The sequence below is a fragment of the Pongo abelii genome, chromosome 10 (assembly GCF_028885655.2).
Source record: "Pongo abelii isolate AG06213 chromosome 10, NHGRI_mPonAbe1-v2.0_pri, whole genome shotgun sequence".
In the NCBI taxonomy this organism is placed as follows: Eukaryota; Metazoa; Chordata; class Mammalia; order Primates; family Hominidae; genus Pongo; species Pongo abelii.
In genome coordinates, this window is record NC_071995.2 from 117,655,887 (window position 1) to 117,682,636 (window position 26,750).

The 26,750-nt window shown below is 40.9% G+C and overlaps 1 long non-coding RNA gene across 1 annotated transcript; it reads right to left on the bottom strand.

Annotated features, from left to right (window-relative positions):
* Positions 1-8,610: 8,610 nt before the first annotated feature.
* Positions 8,611-26,323, bottom strand: LOC112135737 (uncharacterized). The gene is made up of 3 exons (XR_008512187.1): positions 26,199-26,323; positions 25,785-25,855; positions 8,611-8,828 (listed from the first exon to the last, which is right to left on the bottom strand). It is a non-coding gene; the product is annotated as an uncharacterized LOC112135737 (long non-coding RNA).
* Positions 26,324-26,750: the final 427 nt, after the last annotated feature.

Genomic DNA, 26,750 nt, shown 5'->3' on the forward strand with positions numbered 1-26,750 from the left:
TTTTGGTATTTATTTTATATGGCACTGAAATACTGGCATTTTATTTTTTTAAATATGAGGTAGAGTTGCCATTATCTTTACTATTTTATTTTCTTAACTTTTATTTTAAGTTCAGGGATACAAGAGCAGGTTTGTTACCTAGGTAAACTTGTATCATGGGGGTTTGTTGTAAAGATTATTTTATTACCCAGGTATTAAGCCTAGTACCCATTAGTTATTTCTCCTGATCGTCTTCCTCCTCCCACTCTTCACCCTCCAAAAGACCCCATTGTGTGTTATTCCCCTCTATGTGATGAAGGATAACATAATTGAAGTGTGCAAGTCTTAAACCTACAATCACCTCCCAGATGAAGTGATAGAACATTTGCAGTATCCTAAGAGACCCCTTCATACTTCTTCCCAGCTAATGTTCCATCTCCAGAGGTGATCAGTTCTTCTGACTTTTAACACTATAGATTCATTTTGCCTGTTTTTGAAATTCACATAAAATCCTGAAGCAACAGTTCATCCCTTTTTATCGCTGTGTAGTTTTTTATTGTATGGACGTTCCATGGTTTATTTATGCATTCTTCCATTGGTGGACACCTGGGTTGTTTCCAGTTTTTTGCTATTATAAACAAAGCATGCACACAAGTCTTTGTGTGAACATATGTTTTCATTTCTCTTGGGTAATGTGTTAGTCCATTTGCACACTGCTAATAAAGACATTCTGAGAATGGGTACTTTATAAAGGAAAGATGTTTAATTGACTCACAGTTCCACATGGCTGGGAGGCCTCACAATCATGGCAGAAGGCAAATGAGGAGCAAAGTCATGTCTTACATGGCGGCAGGCAAGAGAGCTTGTGTGGGTGAACTCCCATTTATAAAACCATCAGATCTCAACAGACTTATCACTACCATGAGAACAATGTGGGGGAAACTGCCCCCATGATTCAATGATCTCTACCTATTGGGAGGCTGAGACGGGTGGATCACCTGAGGTCAGGGGTTCGAGACCAGCCTGGCCAACATGGTGAAACCCTGTCTCTACTAAAAATACAAAAAAAAAAAAAAAATAGCCCAGCATGGTGGCAGGTGCCTGTAATCCCAGCTACTTGGGAGGCTGAGGCAGGAGAATTGCTTGAACCTGGGAGGCAGAGGTTGCAGTGAGCTGAGATGTCATCATTGTACTCCAGCCTGGGCAACAAGAGCGAAACTCCATCTCAACAAACAAACAAACAAACAAACATCTCCACCTAGCCCTGCCCTTGACATGTGGGGATTACTATAATTCAAGGTGAGATTTGGGTGGGGACACAGCCAAATCATATCAGAAAACCTAGGAATGAGTTTCTTTGGGTTATAGGGTAGATATATGTTCAATTTTATAAGATACTTCCAGATTTTTTTTCTCAAAATGGTTGTACACTTTATGTCTCCATTTGGAATGATTGAGTACTTGGCTGCTTCACATCCTAGCCAATATTATGTTGTCTGGTTTTTAGTATGCCATTTTGATGGACACATAGTGCTTTCTCATTGTGATTTTAATTTGTATTTCCCTGATGACTAATGTCATTGGGTACATTTTCCTGTGCTAACTGATTATTTGTATATCTTTTTTTGTGGAGTGTCCATTCAAGATTTTTGACCATTTTAATTGGATTATTTTTTATTATTGAGTTATAGGACTTTCTTTTATATTCTGGATACAAGTACTTTATTTTAGACACATTTATGGTGACTATTTTTTCTCAATTAGTGGCTTCCCTACTGATTTTCTTAATGGTATCTTTTTAATGAGCTGCAGCTTTAAATTTTTATGACATCCAATTTATGAATTTAAAAAAATAAGGTTAATGCTGTGAGACAATACATTTTTGTTGTTTTTATTGCCCAGTATGTGGTACTTTGTTATAACTACCCTTGAAAACTCATACATTGGTCATTTGCTCTTTTGTAAAATTTTAAAATCAGCTTGTCAATCTCTTCTGTCTGGGATATTGATTTGATTTCCATTCAATCTGAAGAGGATGGGCATCTTAAAAATATTGGGTCTTCTGATTCATGAACATGGTATATTATTCCATTTATTCAAGTCTTCTTTAATTTCTCTCAGCATCCTTTTTTAGTTTTCAGTGTACAAGTCTTGCACATTGTAAATTAAATTTATTTCTAATTATTATATCAGCAAAGATATTTTTTGGCAAAGATAGATATAATAATTAGAAATAAATTTAATTTAAAATGTGCAAGACCTGCATATTTATATGCTTTAATAAATTCTATTGTTTTCTTTGTTTTCCAATTATTTGTTGCTTATAGAAATAAAATTTATGTTTATTATATATTGGCATGGATCTTGTGACCTTGATAAATTCATTTCTTATAGTAGATTTTTTTGGATTAATTCATTAGGATTTTCTACACATAAAAGCATATTGTCTGTCATGGTTGACATTTGTTTAAAATAATTTGCAGTAGGATATAGCAGACACCCTCTATGACCTTAGTCAGACATCTAATCTCACTGAACTTTGGGGGACCTCACTTACAGAGGGACTTATATAGACTCATCTTTGAGGTTCCTTTTTAGATCTAAAATGTAGGGACCGCGCTCTACCATTTGCTTATTCTGTAACCCTGGGCAAAATACTATACCTCTCTGAGCCTCAGCTTGCTCATTTGTAAAGTGGGCATAATCATAGTAGAATATCTGTGTCATAAAGTAGTTATGAGTCTTATGCTTCCACACATAAAGACAGCTTGGGCTAGGGAAGTTTTGTAAAGTCCAGTCCAGGCACGTGGGGACACGGTGACACCATCATCAAGTGTACCCTGAGATGTGTGTATGTGTGTGCCTATGAGTGTGTATGTGGCTTCCCTAAATCCCCCAGCTTCAAACAATGGTTCTCAAAATGAAATATTCCTTGGAATCCCCGGAGGAGCTTGTAAAAATACAGTTTCTTGGGCTCCACACCCATAGGTCTGACTCATAGCCCTAGAAGGACCCAAGAACCTTCATCTTTAACACTCTCAAGTCATTTTAATACACTGAGTTCCATGTGACTTACAGTTCCACATGGCTGGGGAGGCCTCAGAATCATAGCAGGAGGCAAAAAACACTTCTTACACGGTGGCAGCAAGAGAAAATGAAGATGCAAAAGCGGAAACCCCTGATCAAACCATCAGATCTGGAGAGATTTATTCACTATCACAAGAACAGTATGGGAGAAACTGCCCCCATGATTCAAATTTTCTCCCCCCGGGTCCCTCACACAACATGTGGGAATTATGGGAGTACAATTGAAGATGAGATTTGGGTGGAGACACAGAGCCAAACCATAGCATCAGGTAAATATGTAAGCCTCCACTCCTTATGTTTTTCTCTCTCATTCTGTATATCTCTTGTTTTGTGTCTTTATGTTTCTGTCACTCTTTGTATTGGTCCCTTTTTTTGTCTGTCTGTCTTTCATGTGCACATGTAATCTCTGTCTCTCTCGTCTGTCTCTGTATACTTGTGTCGTCTCTCTGGTTAATGTCTCTGAAATGCTGCCTCTCTACATCTCTCTCATTTCTTCTTTTTCTCAAGTTGTTCCTGTGTGCTGTGGTCTCTGCCCTGTCTCTCTTGGTCTGACTCTGGCGTCTCTTGCCTTTCTCTGGTCTTGCCCTGCTGTGCATCTCTCTGTGCATCTAAGCCTGTGTGTGTGTGATGCATAAGTCTCTGTTATTCTCTACCTTCAGTCCTTTTCTTTTTCTCTGTTGTAAATCCCCACCCCTCTTCCACCCAGCCCTGCAGCTCTGCAGTTTTTCCTGTGAAATACAAGAAGAGTCTCCTGTGGAGAAGCCTGAAATACCAGGTCAGACCCCCAGACTCCTGTAGACCTCAGAATGTTTAGCTCTAATCAAGAGCCCCCATTGGAGTCTGACCCACTCTCCTTTAGGGCTTATCTGGGGCCCTCAGCGTCCTGTGCTGCCAGAGATAAGGTGCCCTTGGTGGCAGAGATGACTTGGGCATGACCCTCAGCAGACTAGATAAAGAGCACAGGCTCCGAGATCCTGGAGAGACCCCATCCTCCAGGTGGAAAACTGACCTTTCTATCATTGACCCTAAGCGTCTCAGAGTGCACTCTGGGGGTTTATGACCCATTTAAATAGTCCTTAGAAAGATCAGACTAATTTCTTTCTTTGAGCTAATATTGTTAATTCATCATTAATTAAATATTTGATTTACTCAATATTTATTGAACACACTATGAACCAGATTCTGTTCTGAGAATGTAGCAGTGAAGATTTTAAAATGCAATATTATAAATCTCAACACTCATAATAACTACTGTGCCATGCATTGAGCACCTACTGTGTTCTAGGAGCTTAATTTATAGAAGAACCTTTATACCAGAATTCCTTGTGGGGAGAGAACTGCCTCTTTACTGTAAAATACTTTAATTATCTGCACGTAATCATTTTAGTGATTAATTAATTACAGCTATTAATACGGTGGACAGTTAACTCCTGATATTCAAGGGTGATATTTAAATGTTTAATAAATGGTAACCTACTGCCATTGACCAATGAAAGCATTTGCCCCACTTCTCAGTTCTATTCCAATTATTTGAATAAACATCAAATTTGTCATTCATTTATTCACTCATGAAATCATTCAGTTATTCTTTCTTCCAGCATATTGTTAAGGGACTCCTGGGTATCAGCACTGTGTTAGGAACCGGGGATGTAATTAAAAGGACATCATAAGGAACTCAGAGGAGGGAGATAGAGAAAGATACTGACTGAGTTCATGGAACATGACAAAGGAAAGGTTCAGGAGTGCATACCTGGGTGTTTAACTTAGAAGAATCAGGGAAGGCTTTCTGGAGGAAGAGACATTAATGCTGAGTCCTAAGAGATGAACAGGGGATAATTCAATGAGGTCTGTATATTGCCAGTTTTGAATATTCCGTAGGATAGAGCCTGAACATAGTAGGGAGTCACTAAATCAATAAATGAATAAAACATGATGATTCTGAAAGCAATTCTCTGGTTGAATGGTAATTGACTAGGGAAGCTATAATGGAGATGTATTATCTTTTTCAGAAACAGTACTATTAGCATGTCCTCTGTCAATGCCTGCACCCAGCATCTGACCAAGAATCAAATGCCTTTTTCTCCACTCAAAATTCATGGTGATGTCAAAGCTTTCAGCAAATTATTTTCCTACTTACTAGCCCCAGACCAAGGGGACAAGTAAGAGCCCAGGAAAATAGGCCTAGGAGGCAAAAATAGGTGAGAGAGAACATTAAGTCCTACGTTTTCAAACTCATGCCTGTTGGAGGCCATGCTGATTTGTGTTCCTAGAGCTTCTGTTCTTTTAGAAAACAGCAAGTCTGAATTTTCATGTGAAATTTTCTAATTTTTATGTTGGAATCTAATTTTTTTAAAAAAATATTACACATAGCAAACCAGATATCTATGGCTGTATTTGGCTGTTATTCCAGATTTAGAAGTTATTTCCTACAAATGAGGAAGGAATGAAAGGGACTTTTATATTTACTATGCAGCCATGTTGTTTTGAACATTGTACTACATGTTCTATGGATCTTCATCATAAATATTCATTGCATGAATATTCCTGTTATCTTATTTAATTATTGCAACAACCACATGGGACAGTTATCATAATGTCTGTTGAGGAAGATTACCAAGTTAAGTCTGCAGGGACTCAATATTAACGATAAGGAACTTAGTATTCAAAGAGAATTAGAAGTAAACTAAGAAGAGGAGAATGGTTTTGAATTAGAGACCTGGTATTATAAGACTCTCAGTGGAAAGAGCCTTGAATAACCAGATAATTGTCTAGAAACCATCCTTTTGTTGGTTGGGCATCTCTTTAATTGCTTTAAATACCACTGCTCTTTTCTGCAACTTTCTTGCCTAGAGAGTTTTAACATCCTGGGATAGGAACTTGTTTCCCCTGTTATGTAAAATGAATGTAACTCATAAAGTGATTCACTATTAATTAATGTCGTGTCTGTGGTATTTCAGATCCACCTGGCTGAGCAACACCGCTATACTGTCAGTTTCTGTTCTCCCGATGTCTCTGACATAGTTAAATCGTTTGATTTAATTGTCTGTAGGAGTTGCATTTTAGAAAAGACAGTCAAAAAACACTTTCCTTAACCGTGGACTTCTGTCATTTTTGCCACTGAAATGAGCATTCTATAACACTAGCATATCAAGAATTCCTGTATCAGTGAGGATTTCACCAGATGGGCTCTGAGGCCCCTCAGAGTGTCGCCAAGTGGGATTTAGCCAAGTTGTGGATCTGCAGATCATCCCTGTGGAGATGTTGTCTGTTCTAAGATCTGAACCCCATGAACAATCTGATAAAAAGGTTTAACTATTAATATCTCAGAGGTATTAGACAGTCAGAAACTGACCTCCCTCGTTGCTTAGCAGAATGAATCTCAAACGCCGGTGTACATTAAACCATCAGGTTGCTTTTTAGATTGCAGATTCCTCATCCTGGTACCTAGAGAGTCTGATTCACTGGGAGTGTTTGTTACAGTAAAAAGCTAAGCAAGAGGCCCAATAATAACATGGCTTAGAAAACAAAGAAGTTATTTCTTCTGCATGCACAACAATCTAAAGTGAGGTTTCCTTACTGGTGGAATCTGTTTCATGTGATGTGGCAGAATAAGGAGGGCCACATATTATTTGACAATCCTCTCATTGAGAAATGAGGTTGCTGTCTGCTCCTCTTGAATCTGGGCAGGCTCTGTGCCTGCTTTAAGCAAGAGAATGTTGTAGAAGTGACACTGTGCCAGTTCCTGGGCCCAGGATTTAAGAAACGGTAGGCTTCCACTTCTTTGATCATGTAATACTCACTCTTAGAACTCAGCAGCCATGCTGTGTGGAAGCCCAACACGCTGTGCAGAGGCACATGTGGAGAAGAGGTGGAGTTCCTAGCTGTCAGCCCTAGATGAACTCAGTTTGCCAACTACGTGCAAGGGCTTAATTACCTCAGAGGCATTGGGCAGCCAGAAACTGACCTCCTTGTTACTTACAAGAGTTACCTTGGAAGTGGATCCTCCTGCCCCAGTTAAGCCTTCCCTCCTGGTGCCATCCTCATCAATCTCTGCCCAAATTGTACATTCACAGGTCCAATAAATGACTATTATTTAAAGTGACTGAGATGTAGGGTGGTTTGTTAGGCAGCTGTCGATAACTAAACCACATAGGCATTCAAAGACCCAGGTTTCTTTCCTCTTGAGGTACCACCCCCATTCTCAACAAAAATTTCTTAGTCAAGGTTAGTTATCATTTACTTAGTCAAGGTTAGGTTAGGTTACAACCATATTCAGATTCTAGGCAACGAGAGAGCGTAGAGAGGCCATGCATATTTCTTATCCAGCTTGCTGAGGCCTGCCACGCATTACTTCTATTCACATTTCATTAGTGAGAACTTGTCACATGGATGCATTCAATCACAAAGAGGACAGGGAAATGCAATCTCTAGACATGCAGCCATTTTCCAGCCACAAAGAGGGAAGGGGAGAATGGGTGCTGCTGGAAGTCTAGCCGTCGCCATCATACTGAGTCTGGAGCAAAGAACAGAGATCTGCCTTTGGCAACCCCCCAGGAGATTTTGATATAGGTGACCCAAGCATAGCTGTGAAAAGTATGAGTTTTGAAGTCAATCAGATCTGAGCTTAAAACTAAATTCTATTATTTACCAGCTGGGTGGCACCTGAGAGTTTTGTTTCTTTGTGTATATAAAAATGCAGAAAATAGTAATTCCTACCTCAGGAGGTAGTTGTGCTGATTTGATAATGGCCTGCATGAAAAGTGCTAGCACAGAGTTGGCACAAAACTAGATATAAAAATTACAAAAAAAATAAAAACGAGAAAAAGAAAAAAGAAAGGTTGTATTGTCAACTGAATCAAGAGTTCCATTCTATCCTTTAAAACCACCAATGTATTCAGTCATTATATTTAAAATATTCCTCTTCACCCTCACATCAACTCTAATCTTATCCCCAATTTACAGATGAGAAAACTGAGATTCAGAGAAGTTAAGGAAGTAGACCAAAAATATCATTGATAAGCGCTGGTGTCAAAATGTGAGCCGAGATCATTTCTGGTGGTGTTTGATTACAGATGCTATATTAAAAATAAGTGAAGAGAAGTAAAAGGATGTTTTGGGGGCAAAGAAGTCACATATCAGGACTTTGCTCTACACAGGGGAATCTGGGAGTGTTGCTATGAGATGTGTGGAATGGGGAAAAACTGAAGGCAGAAGGAGCAGCTTAGGAATAGGGTGAGGAGGTTCTGAACATGGATAATTAAAGTAAAGGCTAAGTGAATATCTGTCTTCCTGCTGCAGTAATTTACCTACACAGAGGCAAACCTAGACATAGCAGTCCCATTCCTCACTCAAGAAGGCCCCTGCCAAACTGACCACCCAGTGCTTTCATTCATGGGGGATATGACTGAAAATGTTTTTAGCATTGGTTCCAGAAACTAGAGACAGTTTTTTGTGTGCCTCAGTTTACCTATTTGGAAAATGGAAATTCAATGCCAGTGATGGCTATTTCACAGAGATTCAGTAAGAAAATGCATGGAAATAGACTTTTTAAAGTTACAGTTGTCAACCCAATGTTAAGGTTTTACTGTACCTTGAGCAACACGCAACAGCAGAAAGCACTCATGTAAACTTCAACTTCATGATTGATTCTTTGTATCTTAATTTTGTAAATTTAAAATTTCGGATATTAAAGAATGAGGTAGTGGAGGGAGATTTTCTTGTGTTGTTTCCATGGTGACCAACTTGCAGGCATTAACTGCTGGCTGAAATAAAGACAAGTAAGAAAAAGATGGCAAGGTGGCTGGATATGGTGGCTCACGCCTGTAATCCCAGCATTTTGGGAGGCCAAGGTGAAAGGAGTTTGTACACAGGAGTTCAAGACCAGCTGGGGCAACATTGGGAGACCCTGTCTCAACAAAACATAAAAAATTAGCCCTGTGTGATGGTGCATGCCCGTGGTCCCAGCTCCTTGGGAGGCTGAGGTGGGAGGATCACTTCACCTCAGGAGGTTGAGACTGCAGTAAGCTGGGATCATGCCACTGCACTCCAATCAGGGTGACAGAACAAGACCCTGTCTCTAAAATAAAAAATGGCAAAGTGCTTTGCACAGTGCCTGGATCATAGTAAACAATCACCACCTCTATTAAAGCAGCATAGACATAGAGGCTTGTCATGAAGAGTATCATGGGAAATTCTCTTCCGCTTTGGAATGTTTCAGCCTGAATATTTTGAGATTTAAAATGTTTTTAAAGCAGGGAAACTTTACGGGATAAGACTTGGACAAGGAGTCTGATTTGTGGATTTCCCCTTATTCTGAGCCAACTGCACCATGGGGCTTCACCTATCCCAGTTTCCTTGTGTCTTGTTTAAGAAATCTTTGCCTACCTCAAGCTCAAGATATTCTTCTATATTGTCTCTAGAAGTTTTATCATGTTTCCATTCACATGGAGATCTACAATCCACCCGGGATTGATTTTTTTTTCTTTTTTTTTATTATTATTATACTCTAAGTTTTAGGGTACATGTGCACAATGTACAGGTTAGTTACATATGTATACATGTGCCATGCTGGTGTGCTGCATCCATTAACTCGTCATTTAGCATTAGGTATATCTCCTAATGCTATCCCTCCCCTCTCCCCCCCGCCCACAACAGTCCCAAGATTGTGATGTTCCCCTTCCTGTGTCCATGTGTTCTCATTGTTCAATTCCCACCTATGAGTGAGAACATGCGGCGTTTGATTTTTTGTCCTTGCGATAGTTTACTGAGAATGATGATTTCCAATTTCATCCATGTCCCTAAGAAGGACATGAACTAATCATTTTTTATGGCTGCATAGTATTCCATGGTGTATATGTGCCACATTTTCTTAATCCAGTCTATCATTGTTGGACATTTGGGTTGGTTCCAAGTCTTTGCTATTCTGAATAGTGCTGCAATAAACATACGTGTGCATGTGTCTTTATAGCAGCATGATTTATAATCCTTTGGGTATATACCCAGTAATGGGATGGCTGGGTCAAATGGTATTTCTAGTTCTAGATCCCTGAGGAATCGCCACACTGACTTCCACAATGGTTGAACTAGTTTACAGTCCCACCAACACTGTAAAAGTGTTCCTATTTCTCCACATCCTCTCCAGCACCTGTTGTTTCCTGACTTTTTAATGATTGCCATTCTAACTGGTGTGAGGTGGTATCTCATTGTGGTTTTGATTTGCATTTCTCTGATGGCCAGTGATGGTGAGCATTTTTTCATGTGTTTTTTTGGCTGCATAAATGTCTTCTTTTGAGAAGTGTCTGTTCATGTCCTTCGCCCACTTTTTGATGGGGTTGTTTGTTTTTTTCTTGTAAATTTGTTTGAGTTCATTGTAGATTCTGGATATTAGCCCTTTGTCAGATGAGTAGGTTGCGAAAATTTTCTCCCATTTTGTAGGTTGCCTGTTCACTCTGATTGTAGTTTCTTTTGCTGTGCAGAAGCTCTTTAGTTTAATTAGATCCCATTTGTCAATTTTGGCTTTTGTTGCCATTGCTTTTGGTGTTTTAGACATGAAGTCCTTGCCCATGCTTATGTCCTGAATGGCAATGTCTAGGTTTTCTTCCAGGGTTTTTATGGTTTTAGGTCTAACGTTTAAGTCTTTAATCCATCTTGAATTAATTTTTGTGTAAGGTGTAAGGAAGGGATCCAGTTTCAGCTTTCTGCATATGGCTAGCCAGTTTTCCCAGCACCATTTATTAAATAGGGAATCCTTTCCCCATTGCTTGTTTTTCTCAGGTTTGTCAAAGATAACTATCCTAAATATATATGCACCCAATACAGGAGCACCCAGATTCATAAAGCAAGTCCTGAGTGACCTACAAAGAGACTTAGACTCCCACACAATAATAATGGGAGACTTTAACATCCCACTGTCAACATTAGACAGATCAATGAGACAGAAAGTTAACAAGGATACCCAGGAATTGAACTCAGCTCTGCACCAAGCGGACCTAATAGACATCTGCAGAACTCTCCACCCCAAATCAACAGAATATACATTCTTTTCAGCACCACACCACACCTATTCCAAAACTGACCACATAGTTGGAAGTAAAGCTCTCCTCAGCAAATGTAAAAGAACAGAAATTATAACAAACTGTCTCTCAGACCACAGTGCAATCAAACTAGAGCTCAGGATTAAGAAACTCACTCAAAACCACTCAACTACATGGAAACTGAACAACCTGCTCCTGAATGACTACTGGGTATGTAACAAAATGAAGGCAGAAATAAAGATGTTCTTTAAAACCAACGAGAACAAAGACACAACATACCAGAATCTCTGGGACACATTCAAAGCAGTGTGTAGAGGGAAATTTACAGCACTAAATGCCCACAACAGAAAGCAGGAAAGATCCAAAATTGACACCCTAACATCACAATTAAAAGAACTAGAAAAGCAAGAGCAAACACATTCAAAAGCTAGCAGAAGGCAAGAAATAACTAAAATCAGAGCAGAATTGAAGGAAATAGAGACTCAAAAAACCCTTCAAAAAATTAATGAATCCAGGAGCTGGTTTTTTGAAAGGATCAACAAAATTGATAGACCGCTAGCAAGACTAATAAAGAAGAAAAGAGAGAAGAATCAAATAGACTCAACAAAAAATGATAAAGGGGATATCACCACCGATCCCACAGAAATACAAACTACCATCAGAGAATACTACAAACACCTCTATGCAAATAAACTAGAAAATCTAGAAGAAATGGATAAATTCCTCGACACATACACCCTCCCAAGACTAAACCAGGAAGAAGTTGAATCTCTGAATAGACCAATAACAGGCTCTGAAATTGTGGCAATAATCAATAGCTTACCAACCAAAAAGAGTCCAGGACCAGATGGATTCACAGCTGAATTCTACCAGAGGTACAAGGAGGAACTGGTACCATTCCTTCTGAAACTATTCCAATCAGTAGAAAAAGAGGGAATCCTCCCTAACTCATTTTATGAGGCCAGCATCATCCTGATACCAAAGCCGGGCAGAGACACAACCAAAAAAGAGAATTTTAGACCAATATCCTTGATGAACATTGATGCAAAAATCCTCAATAAAATACTGGCAAACCGAATCCAGCAGCACATCAAAAAGCTTATCCACCATGATCAAGTGGGCTTCATCCCTGGGGTGCAAGGCTGGTTCAATATATGCAAATCAATAAATGTAGTCCAGCATATAAACAGAACCAAAGACAAAAACCACATGATTATCTTAATAGATGCAGAAAAGGCCTTTGACAAAATTCAACAACCCTTCATGCTAAAAACTCTCAATAAATTAGGTATTGATGGGACGTATCTCAAAATAATAAGACCTATCTATGACAAACCCACAGCCAATATCATACTGAATGGGCAAAAACTGGAAGCATTCCCTTTGAAAACGGGCACAAGACAGGGATGCCCTCTCTCACCACTCCTATTCAACATAGTGTTGGAAGTTCTGGCCAGGGCAATTAGGCAGGAGAAGGAAATAAAGGGCATTCAATTAGGAAAAGAGGAAGCCAAATTGTCCCTGTTTGCAGATGACATGATTGTATATCTAGACAACCCCATTGTCTCAGCCCAAAATCTCCTTAAGCTGATAAGCAACTTCATCGAAGTCTCAGGATACAAAATCAATGTACAAAAATCACAAGCATTCTTACACAACAATAACAGACAAACAGAGAGCCAAATCATGAGTGAACCCCCATTCACAATTGCTTCAAAGAGAATAAAATACCTAGGAATCCAACTTACAAGGGACGTGAAGGACCTCTTCAAGGAGAACTACAAACCACTGCTCAAGGAAATAAAAGAGGATACAAACAAATGGAAGAACATTCCATGCTCATGGGTAGGAAGAATCAATATGGTGAAAATGGCCATACTGCCCAAGGTAATTTATAGATTCAATGCCATCCCCATCAAGCTAACAATGACTTTCTTCACAGAATTGGAAAAAACTACTTTAAAGATCATATGGAACCAAAAAAGAGCCCGCATCGCCAAGTCAATCCTAAGCCAAAAGAACAAAGCTGGAGGCATCACACTACCTGACTTCAAACTATACTACAAGGCTACAGTAACCAAAGCAGCATGGTACTGGTACCAAAACAGATATAGATCAATGGAACAGAACAGAGCCCTCAGAAATAATGCCACATATCTACAACTAACTGATCTTTGATTTTTTGTATATAATATGAGGTAGAGACCAAGATTCAAATTTGTCCATGTGGATGGCCAATTAACCCGGAACCCTTCATTGAGAAAGCTGTTGTTTCTCCATCGCTCTCCAATGGCACCTTTCTTATAAATCAAGTGTCCCTAGGCTGGGCACAGTGGCTCATGCCCGTAATCCTAGCACCTTGGGAGGCCAAGGTAGGAGGATTATTTGAGGCCAGGGTTTCAAGACCAGTCTAGGCAACATAGGGAGACCCCATCTCTACAAAAAAATTAAAGAATTAGCTAGGCTTAGTGGTGTCTACCTGTAGTCCCAGCTACTTGGGAGGCTGAGGCAGGAGCATCACTTGAGCCTGGGAGGTCAAGGCTATAGTGAGCCATGATCACACCACTGCACTCTAGCCTGGGCAACAAGAAAGACCCTGCCTCAAAAAAAAATAAAATAAAATAAAGTGTCTCTACGTGTGAGGGGTTTGATTCTGAGCTCTTTATGCTGTTCCACTGGTCTATTTTTTTTTCCTGTATCAAAGCGTGCTCCTTTAATTCCTCTGGCTTTATTATAACTCCTGATATCCAGTCATGAAAATCATCTGACTTTGTTCTTCTTTGTGATAATCTTGGCTTTTGATTTTCCACACATATTTCAGAATCACCTTGTAAATTTCCACAAAAACAAAAACTTGCTGGGGTTTTCATTCTGATTACAGTGTCTATATCAATTTGGGGAGGATTGATGTCCTCACAGTATTGATTTTTTTTCACAATAACCCTGTGCAGTAGGTTCTGTTGTTATCCCACTTGAAAAATACATTCCTCCTGTGTAGCTGGGGCACAGGAATGTGAATGAATCCTGTGGTCTACCAAGGAAGAAGAGTGGGCATGGTTTGCCCCTCCTGGAAGATATATTTTATCATTGACTTTGTTTAGAATTACTGGCTCATGACAGTAATATAAAGCACACTGATTGTAGTCAGTATGATTATATTGCTTTTAAATTTTCTTTTTCTTTTCTTTTCTTTTTTTTGAGACAAGGTCCCATTCTGTCACTCAAGCTGAAGTGCAGTGGCACCATCATGGCTCACTGCTGCCTTGGCCTCCTAGGCTCAGGTGATCCTACTGCCTCAGCCTCCTGAGTAGCTGGGAACCACAGGTGTGCACCACCATGCCTGGCTAATTTTTTAAGCATGTGTAGGGATGGAGTCTCCTTATGTTGCCCAAGCTGGTCTTGAACTCCGGGGCTCAAGCAATCATCCCACCTCAGCCTCCCAAAATTCTGGGATTACAGGCGTGAGCCACCGTGGCCAGCCCTTTTAAATTTTCTACTAATCATGCACCTGTCACTCTGTGCACCTGGGGCAGGCCAGTCCCACTGCCCTTAATGTGCCGCCAACCTAATCTCACCAATTTGATGAGTCAATGAAAGACATCAATTTGGAAGTGAGAAACACAGGTAGGTAAATACAAGTGATGTCTTTTTTTTGGATGAGCATGGTGGAAGACACACTCAGCTTTTCACAGGGAGCAATGGCAGGGGAGTTGTGATATAAATGAGCCATAAATGGCCTCTGTATATTAACCCCAAGTTGGCCTCTGTATATTGGCCCTTGGTTGTTTATTTTTTCACTCTAGGCTGAGACCTATTAGATAAAAAGCCCAAGAAATGAAATTCAAATTTTTGCACATCCAATTGTTTTAAAAATAGCTCAAACAGATTTCCAGTCATTTAGAGCCTATGCTGGAAAACCTCAGCTCTTAGCCATTGATAAGAAAGGGCCTTGTAATTATGAGGCCCCAGGCCACTGCTGCCCTTTGGAGCTCTCTGACTCAGAGACCACTGTGCTGATGAGCCCCAGCATCTAGACAAATAACCTGCTGTCTGATCCCCTTTCTTCAAGGAGTCCCCTTGCCCTCCTCTCCTCTGGATGGTCTCCTGCTGTGAGGACTTCACCTGTCATGCAACCACATTCAAGCACTGCTCAGTAATGCTTGTGGTGTATTACTGCCTCTGCTGGTCATATCCTTTTCCTTGATCAGCTTTGAAATGGAAACCCTTAACAGAGATGGTGTTTAAAACAGTTAAACTGAGGTGTCTGTAGCATAGCGGTAGCAGTTGCCCTTGCTGAAGTGTCGCAGGTTAGATTTATTCCTGACAATACAGCAGTCCCCCTTAATCCTCGGGGGATATGTTCCAAGACCCCCAGTGGATTCCTGAAACCACAGATAGTACTGTAGCTGATTGCCATCCATTGGAAGATGTTTCTGTTCATGTCTTCCACCTGCAAATGTAATGCATTTTGCTTCTTAACTAAGCACTTACCACGCACTGTAGCCATGACTTTTGCAGTCTAAGATACAATAGCAAAACTCGCATGAATTTCTTTTTCCTTTTTCACAATTTCACGGATAGAAGATTTGTTCTTACTGTAGATCTTAGCAACCTCAGCATGTGATTTTTTTTCCTCCGTCATTAAGTTGAGAACTTTCACCTTTTTTACATTAAGGAAGCATTTTGGCATATCCAAATTGCTAGCATCACCACTCTTGTGCTTTGGGGCCATTATTAAGTAAAATAAAGGTTACTTTAACACAAGCACTGCAATACTGTGACAGTCGATCTGATGACCTAGATGGCTACTAAGTGACTGACAGGTGGGGATGCTGGACAAAGGGAGGATTCCCATGCCAGGTGGGACAGAATGAGATGGCTGGAGATTTCATCACGCTATTCTATGCCTCCCCAGTCCAGCTCATTTGTTGCAATCTTTCTCTACTGCATGCCAACCCAGACTTCCAGCATACCAAATTTTGCCCAGCTCACACACGTCAGACACCTCCTTGTCTGGAGCCAAGGATTAGAGAAATAGCAATTAGGATTCTGTCATTGAGCTGCAGTATAATGAATGGTGTCTCCTTTTGTAGTGCCCCCGCGTTAGGAATGACCCCCGTGCATTTGGCCTGTGTTCAATGACATCATGCAGAAGGAACCAGCATGCTGCTGGCTAAAGGACTCCAATAAGTCATGCTGTGGATGTGAGAAATCAGCTAGGCCTTCCCCGGAAAGGCATCCTCATCCAAGGTGCCATTAGTAATGCTGCTATTCGCAATCATAATAAAAATAAAAGTAATAGGAAAATCGCATAGAGGCAATTCTGCTGCCTACTGGATTTCTAATTTTCTTGAGGATGCCAGAAGCAATCTTGGGCCCATTATGTCTAAATGAGGCACATTATAAAAGGCTTGCAAAGTCCAAACTGCTTTTACAGTCATTAATTAGCCAGACTTGTAAATAGGCCCATAAGATTAAGCCTGGGTATCGTCTCTGGTCTCTAGAATGGGGCTGTAGTATGCAGGGAAGTCAAATATCAGTTGTTCAGTCATTATCTTCCCTTCTTTCTTATCTCAGTTCTAATCAGATGTTGCCTTTTTGAGGGGTTGAAAGAGGGAGATGCCACATAACCAAACACCTGATGAGAATGCTCTGAACTTCCCTGCAAGGCTGTGGGCAGTGTGAGCACAGGGACTGATGGTGTCATCTTAGTTCCTATACACACAGCATCTTATACTCAGCAGGTGTATCAGCCAGCATTCCTAGCAAGCTAAAGGAATTTCACTCTGGCTTTCTTCACCTAAAAGAAAACATACAAGAAGGATTTGGGGGTGCATGAAATGAATGAATGAGAAACTGAAGAATCAGGCTTGCAAGAGAATAAGCACCAGAAATTCCAGCAAATGTCCAGCAGCAGGAATGGTGTGGTTCGCGACTTTAACCATCTTCAGGCACTTGCTCAAGATTCTGAGCCCATATATATATATATATTATATATCCTAATCCCCAATACCTCAGAATGTGACCTTCTTTGAAAATAGGGGTTTTGCAGAAGTAATTAGTTATGGCGAAGTCATATGTATGGCAGGTGTCCTCATAAGAAGACAGCCATGGGGAGGCACAGAGATACAGGGTGAATGCCAACTGAAGAGAGAGGCAGAGACTAGAGTGATGCATTTGCAAGCTAAGGATTGCTGAAAGCTACCAAAAGCTAGGAGAGATGCATGGAACAGATTCTCCCTTAGAAACTTCGGGAGTAACCAGTCCTGCCATTCCCTTGATCTCAGACGGCTTGACTCCAGAACAGGGAGACAATTTCTGTTGTTTGAAGAAACCCAGTTTGTGGTACTTTGTTATAGGAGCCCTAGGAAAGTAGTAGAGATGATCTGAAGGCTTGAACCTGAGCAACTACAAGGTTATGGTTGCCATTGATTAAGGTAAGAAACACTAGATAAGGTTCTCCATAAAGAGGGTAAATGGTCAATTGTATGCATATGTGATTCTGGGTTTACCAGACAGATTAAGTTTATTCCTATAGAACAGGGTTTCTCAGTCATGGCACTAACTACATTTGAAGCCAGATAATTATTTGTTATGCAGGTCTGTCCTATGCATTGTAGGATGTGTTTGCAGCATCCCTGGCTTCTGCTATACAGATGCTAGTAACACCAGCCACCCTACCCAAGTCATTACAATAAAAAAGTCTTCAGTCATTGATATCCTTTAGGAGGTATTTTAGTCCACTTGAGCTGCTGTAACAAAATAACCTTAGATTAGGTAATTTATAAACAGCAGAAATTTATTGCTCAAAGTCTTGGAGGCTGGGAAGTCCAAGATCAAGGCACCAGCAGATTTAGTGTCTGGTGAGCATGCTTTCTCTCTCTCTCTCTCTCTCTCTCCCCCACCCCCTTTGAGACAGCGTCCTGCTCTATTGCCCAGGCTGATGTGCAGTGGCATGATCATGGTTCACTGCAGCCTTGACCTCCCAGGCTCAAGCAATCCTCCCACCTCAGCTTCCTGAACAGCTGGGACTACAGGTGTGTGACACCATGCCTGGCTAATTTTTTAACCTTTGTGCAGAGACAGGGTCTTCCTCTCTTGCCTAGGCTGGTCTTGAACTCCTGGGCTCAAGCGATCCTCCAGCCTCTGCCTCCCAAAGTGCTGGCATTACAGGTGGGCTTTCTCTCTCCTTCAAAGATGGCGTTTCCCTCTGGTAGAAGAAGCAAGCAAGCTCCCTCAAACTTCTTTTATAAGGACACAAATTACATTTATAAGGGCAGAGCCCTCATAGCCTAATCACCTCCCAAAGACCCCACCTCTTAATACCACCACATTGGGGATTAGGTTCAACATATGAATTTGAGGGGAGGGTGCACAAACATTCATATCACAGCAGGGGACAAAATTGTCCTTGGTTAAGAACCATTGTATAGAAAAACTCCTGGAGCTAGGCTGGGCTTGGTGGCTCATGCCTGTAATCCTAGCATTTTGGGAGGCTGAGGTGGGCAGACTGCCAGAGCTCAAAAGTTTGAGAACAGCCTGTGCAACATGGTGAAACTCCGTCTCTACTAAAAATACAAAAAGTTAGCTGGGCGTGATGGCACTCACTGGTAGTCCCAGGTTGGGGGGCTGAGGTGGGAGAATCATCTGAGCCCAGGAGGCGGAGGTTGCAGTGAGCCAAGACATGCCGCCACTGCGCTCCAGCTTGGGTGACAGAGCGAGACTCTGACTCCAAAAAAAAAAGGAAAGAAAGAAAGAAGAAGGAAGGAAGGAAGGAAAGAAAGAGAAAGAAAGAAAGGAAAGAAAGAAAGAAAAGAAAAGAAAGAGAAGGAAGGAAGGAAGAGAAGAGAGAAAGAAAGAAAGAAAGTCCCAGAGCCTAAACTTACTAAAACTTGAATCTTTATTCGTCTGTGGATTCCTCAGCTTATTTATTGTTTCACTGAAAGTTCTCATGAGGGCCTCCTTTCGGTTTGAGCCAATTAATACCATCTGGTCATATTCATTTAATTGTTTATCATGTATTTCCATTCTAGAATATAACTCCACGAGGGCAAGGATTTTGCTTGTCTTGTTCCCAAATGTATCTGTCTCAAAAAAAGAAAAAAAAAGATTGACTAGAACTATATTGGTGGAAAAGGTTCTGAACTATAGAATGCTGCACACATGGAAGCCACTAGACATTTCCTGCCTGGCTCACTTAGGTGTCTCTGCAAGTAATTCAGAAAGGCTCTTTTACACCAATTTTTAAAAATTATTTTTGAGTTACACATGACTATATTCTTTTTTTAAAAAAATTAAAACATAAATATAGATAAGAACTCTTTTAACCACCCCCTCAATCTTTATTCCTTTTCCACCTCTTTCCTCTGGAATGTATCCTTCCACACCTTTCTCTGTGTTACAAAAAGTGTTCATAGAAAATACGTAGGGCTGGGTACAGTGGCTTACGCCTGTAATCCCAGAACTTTGGGAGGCCAAGGGGAAGAATCACTTGAGGCCTGGAGTTTGAGAGCAGCCTGGGCAACATAGTGAGACCCCATCTCTATTTTTAAAAATCACAAATAATAAATAAATAAGGAAAATACATAGCATTATTTCACCTGTGTTTTTGTATATACAAACATAAATCATATCACATTGTATGTATCATATTGCAACTTGCTTTTTTGATTCAAAGGTGAAAAGTATGTTGTTAAAATCCTTGAAAAGTAGTATGGCTTTTGGAGCTAGATGACCTGGATTTGAATGTCCTGTGTACTCATGTGACCTTGGGCACATTATTTAACATCTTGGGGCCTCAATTGTTCTGTGAGCATAATTTGGGAATCTCCTAAATAACTGTTGTAAGGATTAAGCTGTTTATTGTGGGTAGGCATTTAGGAGAGTTTCTGGAGCATCCCTGCCCCTGGACAAGTGTGCATGGATATTATTATCTATCTGACAGAGGACGTGGTCCCTTTGCTGCTACAAAGTATTTCACAGTGTGGTTATTTCCCCATAGATGGATATTAAATCATTTCCCATGTTTTGGCTATTACAAGCAACTCAGTGTTGAAAATCTTTGTGTAGCTCTCATTGTGCACATCCATCTGCATTTTTCTCTAGGATAGATGCCAGGGAAAGAAATCTCTGGATCCTAGGGCACATGCATTTTTTAGTTTTAATAAATATTGCCAAACAGTCCCCCAAAGGGGCTGAACCAAGGTACACCCCTATCTACAGAGTGTGAGGATCAAATTCTTACCAGGTTGAATCTGCGTTTTTGGATAAACCTAACCCCTCTCATGTTCATTAAGCCACATCTATTTTCAGAGCTCAGTTGACATCTCTGGCTGCTCCCTCTTCATTTTTCCAGCTTTGCGTCCTCAAGCAGCTCCTTGCTATTGTTTTCCTTCCTGACTCTTGTTTAATGCGGCCAAGTGCTTTTGGAATCCTGGGTAATGATGGCAGACAACGTGCAGCGGGTATGGGAAATTGGAGGTGCTGAATATAGCGTTTGTAAGGAGTCTTTGGCATGATTTCAGCCTGAAATGGAGCACTTTGCACTCAACCTAAATTGCCTCAATTGCACCTGGCATGCTGGGTGGAGGTGGCACAACTCATGCAGTCTGAATATTTCTCCAGAACAGGATGGGCTGTCTTCCCCAGCCTTCGAAGCAGTATACCAGCTTACCACGGAGATAAGACTTAAACCTAGCTTTGGACTTGAAAGAGCACTTTCCTTTCAAACCCTACAGATGTCAGCAAAAGACCCTTTTGTTGGTAACCTCAGGGGGTGGTAATTCCTTAATATAGAGAAAAGAAAAATTTGGTAATTTAGGGCCTCAACTGACTATCATAAAATCCACTTCATTTATTCATTATTATTTTGGGAGAAGTGTAAGATTTGCAAAACAGAACTGAAAAGATTCTCCAAAAATTCCAAATAAGCACCTTAGCAGCTCCCTGGGAGGAGAAGATGAATTTAAAACGATCATATATTTTTATTTTTTCACCCAGTGTTTACCCCCCAGCAACCTTTCATCATGATGATTGTGTTTAGTCAACTATCAGCTGAGGTGACTGTTTTGTTCTATTTGCTCTCCCTGCCTGGAAAAAAAAGGGCTTTGAAATAAATTTCTGGAATGGTGCTTGGCATTCAAATGCTAATGAGATAGTGAGGCAAAGCGTTGGACACTAAATGTTTACATTAAAATGGAAATATGTAATCGATTTTTCCAATAGGGTCTTCTATTCACTGTTAAAATATACTTTATGAGACTAAAAACAAAACAACCACAAAAAAAATCACCCTCTGTAAGTAATACCGACTGAGGCAGCAACTTCTTGGCGAGCTACAGCCCTGACCAGGTATAGAGATAATTGTTTCCAATACTGCATCAGTACACACCATTGTCCTTGTTATAATAAAAAGAAAAGGAGATTCATTTCTTAGCTAGGCATGGGATTATTATCATTGTAGGTACTTTCTTTCTTTTTTTTTTGAGATGGAATCTCACTCTGTCACTGAAGCTGGAGTGCAGTGGCGCAATCTGGGCTCACTGCAACCTCCGCCTCTAGAGGGTTCAAGCGATTCTCCTGCCTCAGCCTCCATAGTAGCTGGGAGTACAGACACATGCCACCATCCCTGGCTAATTTTTGTATTTTTAGTAGAGACAGGGTTTCACCATATTGGCGAGGCTGGTCTCAAACTTCTGACCTCATGATCTACTCACCTTGGCCAAAGTGCTGGGATCACAGGTGTGAGGCACTGCACCAACCATTGTAGGTAATTTTTAATGGTGGTGATTACTGAGTAAAATAATATCTTCTTTTTAGATGCCTCTCTCCAAATGATCTCTCTCCATGATCTTTCGAAATGATAATGTTGAAATTCTTTTAGTCTATTTGTTTGACCATTCTAGATGGTTTGAGAAAAAGTGGATTAAACACTAGCGTTTTGGAGTTTGAGAGATGTAAATTGGAATTGAAGCTCTGCCATTTCCTGGCTGTGCAGCTTAGGGTCTCTTTGAGCCTCGGTCATCACATCTGAAAAATGCTGCTCAGGCTGAAAGAAGAGCTGGGTTACCAGAAAATATGGAAAAGAAAGCCCACTTTAGATAACAATTCAAAATATCTTCCTATTATGGGCACAAGATATCAATAATAAAATGAACTAATGTTTATCTTGTGTTCATTATATGCCAGTCACTGTTTAAAAGCTATTTGCATTAACAAATGTAATTCTTCTAATAACTTTATTAAGTAGATACTATTATTAGGTAGGTACTTATATCAGTTTTAAACATAGTGGTTAACTTATTCAAACAAATATTTACTGAATGTGTTTGCATTTTCTCAGCAAAATAGGATTAGTTGATTTATTCATTAAAATATATATTAAGTACCTACTGTGTACCAGGCACGTATAATTCTGGGGATATATTGGTGAGCAAAATTAGACAGTCTTTGCTATCAGAGAAATTAGCAACTTGCCTACAACCATACCACCCTGAATGTGCCCGATCTCATCTAATCTTGGTAGCTAAGCAGGGTCGGGCCTGGTTAATACTTGGATGGGAGAAATTAGAGTCTGGGCAAAAAGGTAGATTGTATTCAGCTTCTCTAAAAAACGGTGAATTGTTATAAAGTGAACAAAATGTGAAGGACACAGGGACTTGCTCCTGTAAGAGAAGCTAACAAAGACATCTGCTGTAGACTGGGAAAGTGACTTGGGGGCTGAGGTCTAAAGGAGATGCCAGAATTGATTAAGTGAGGAACAGAGCATGGGTGGGTGTGTTCCAGGCAGTGGGAGCAGTCCTTTCATAGGCCCCAGAGTGAGAGGAACATGGCTTGTGAGAGAGAGCCTCCCTCTAACCCATTTCCATCTCTCTTTCCCATCCTGGAAAGTGAAGAGGATCGGGCATTTTTCTAGCCCTTTAATTAAGAAAGCCACTGTACTGTTGTGTGGTAAAGAGGAAAAGGTGTGTTATAAGATGTGGAATCACGACCATAACTCAGTTTTGTTTGAAAACGTTTTTCTGGGCTCTTGCCAATGTCTCCATGCTTCCCTAGAAGCTGAGAGACCCAAGTCAAGGTAAACAGAAGAAGGAAACTCTGTGAATGAAGCCTAAAGAACCAATATGGCAGCTCAACATGCCACGAGCTACAGGGAAAGCCTTGAGGGGAGCTGTTGTCTCAGCATCGTGGAACAGGTGCGTGACACAGTACATGAATGATGGAGACAGCACCATGTAATCGCCTGAGAGATGTTCTGGGATCTTATTACACCGTGTTAGACTTGGGCAGGAGCATCTCAAAATTGCAATTCCTCCCATGGGTGGGGAGTGTGTGTGCACACACCAGTAACTGAAAGTATGCCAAGTGTTCTAAGCCTCCTGAAACAAACTGGAATAGAAGTGTGAAATTTTGTAACTGTGATGGTTAATGATACTCTGCTTCTCAGCAGAGCCAGAAATATTCTTGTTAAAATGCCCTGTGTTCTACCAACAAAAGCGGCAATGTGTGTTGAATGTTGCCAGCCTCAAGGGCCTTCCTCAGCTCTGTGTGTATGTGTGTGTGTGCATGCACGTGTGCCCACACATGCATGCATGAGGGTAAACACTAGACATAGAGATGGGGAAATGTATCTAATTTGGAAAAGATCTCAGAAATTGCCACTGTAGCCTGTATGATTGAGAAATAAACATGAAATTCTTATTTCATGTTTTCACATGAAATAATTATTTCAATAATTACCACAAGGACAGTCTCTGTTATACTTCCCACCCTCATCTGGCCTTCTTGCTCCCTGGTAAGTCAATTAGATCCCATAACTTTTCAATCTCCATGGGCTATTAAAATAGCCTAGTTACTGGTCCATGTTTTTCTATTTTTTATTATATTAAAATATAACAAAATTTATCATCTTAACTATTTTTAAGTGTACAGTTCTGTGGGATTAAGCACCTATCATTGTCCAACCATCACTACCATCCGTCTCAAGAACCCTATTCATCATGCAAAACTGACTCTGTGCTCGTTAAATAATTCCCTACTCCCTTTCTCCCTAAATCCCTGGTAACCTTCATTCTACTTTCTGTCTTTGTGAATTTGACTACTCTCGGCACTTCATAAGTACGTGAAATCATGAAGTATTTGTCTTTTTGTGACTGTCTTATTTCACTCAGCATAATGTCCTCAAGGCTTATCCATATTGTGGCATTTGTCAGAATTTCCTTCTTTTCTTTTTTTTTCTTTTTTTGAGACAGAAGTCTTGCTCTTTTGCCCATGCTCAAGTGCAATGGTGTGATCACAGCTCACTGCAGTCTCAACCTCCTGAGCTCAAGTGATCCTCCTGCCACAGCTTCCCAAGTAGCTGGGACCACAGATAGATGCCACCATGCCTGGCTATTTTTAAAATTTTTTTGCAGAGATGGGGTCTCGCCATATTACCTACATTGGTTTTGAACTCCTGGCTCCAGCAATCCTCCTGCCTCAGCCTCCCAAAGTGCTGGGATTATAGGCATGAGCCACTGCACCTGATTCCTTCATTTTTTAAGGCTAAATAATAGTCAAATATACATATATATATATTTCACATTATGCTTATCCATTCATCCATTGATGGACTCTTGGGTTGCTTCCACATATTAGCTGTTGTGAATAATGCTGCTGTGAATATGGGTGTACAAATATCTTGAGATCCTTCTTTCAGTTCTTTTGGGAATATGCCCAGAAGTGGGATTGTGGATTATATGATAACTCTTTTTTTTAGGAACTACCATACTGTTTCCCACAGTGGCTGCACCATTTTATATTCCCACCAACCATGCACAAGGGTCCCAATTTTACAATCCAGTCCATTTTTAAACTTCGATTTTATACTCACTTCCAAGTTCCCCCTTTCAGTTCTCCAGCATTGGCTGGGCTGGCGAGGTTGATCTGGCCTGCCCTCTTCCTGCCTCCCACACACTTTCCTGCTTCTTTTCCACTATGTTAAAGTGGGAAGGAGGAAGGGGAGAAGAGGACGTTTCCTCATGACATTGTCCTTGGTGAACTGATCGTTTTCCTGTCTGTTGTCTCCACACGGGAGCATCTCCGTGCTGGGAGTTAGGGCTGCTTCTTTCCGCTGGTCATTTCCACGGATCTGGCTTCATTGTCCATAAACTCAGTGTGGTAGGTGGAGGCCGCAACAGACTTTCCTGGTAATGAATTCAATCTTTACAAAATGTTATTGTTTTTCTTCCTACTGGGCCTCAAGACCTAAATATTTTTGTTATTTCTTGTCTGAGGATTTCTATATCATGTGGGGAGTATAAAAATCAGACCCACACACCATGATATGTGCATGCTTGGGGTTCCAGTTTCTTACAGGAGACTTTTTTTCCCCACTGTAGTAATGCCCTAAGCTGTATTCCTTTGAGACTTTTTTTTTTAAGAGACAAGGTCTTGCTCTGTTGCCCAGGCTGGAGTACAGTGGTGCAATCATAGCTCACTGTATCTTCAAAATCCTGGGCTCAAGTGATCCTCCCACCTAAGCCCCCTGAGTAACTAGGACAACAGGCATGCACCACCATGCCCAGCTAATTTTATTTTCTGTAGAGATGGGGTCTCACCATGTTGCCCAGGCTGGGAGTTTTGTTGTTTTTTTTTTTAAGCTGCGATGTTTCCCGGCGTATATCTGACAGCTTACCTCCAGCCTACCTTAAGTGCTTGCTTCTCCTTCTCTGCGTAGGAGCTCTCTTGGGTTTCATAGGAGCTTTTCTGGCTGAGTTCTGTACAGTATGGAAACACAAGGGAAGTTAATACCCTCAGAGCAACCCTCAACATTTGGGGGATGAGAGTTGGTGGATAAATGTGCCATTCCCCATCTGAGGTGGAATGATTCCTAAGTGAGTTCTGCACAGTCTCCCAGAGGTCCCCAGCAGGACTGAACCTCAGTTGCCCACGAGAGTGACTTGCTTATTATGAACCCATTACTGATTTTTTTTCTCTTTTCCTCTCTTTATTCCCCCATTTCCTCACTGTGCTTCCTGGGATCACCTCCCGAATAAACTAACTGAATCCAAATCTTTGTTTCAGAGTCTGTTTTGGGGAAACCCAGACTAAAAGACCCACCGAGAGCCCAGACTCATCTGTGCTAGTGGGAAACCTTTCTGCTTCTGTTCCCTTTGAGAGACCTCACTTTATGCAACAGTCTCACATTTGGCTTCCCTCTTTGCAGAGCCCCAAATCCATGTCCCTTGTTGCCATAGTGACATTAGAACTCCAGCCCTCAGCCACTCGGTGCTTGTGTTCTGTATCTGAACTCCCCCGGGTTGCCCTGGTCTCAGCTGGAGTTCACCCACATAGTATTTAGTTCTTTTTGTTTTACTTTTGACCCTTTGGGGTGTTCTTCTGTTTGAGCCTGGCTCTCCATTACTTAATTATTTCTAATTAGCATTTTTGTGGCGTTGAGGTTGCCTATGCTCGTCAATGGGTCATGTTCTGAGGAGTCTATGTCTTTCAATCAGCAGTGTGGTTGGATGATTCTACTCACCGGTGTTACATCAGTGAAAGACCAGAAGGCCCTGCCCTCAGGGGGCTTACATTCTAGTATGGGGAGATGAAGTATAAACAATAAATAGATACACATGGAATATATAAGTCAGGTGATGATCTGTGTCATGG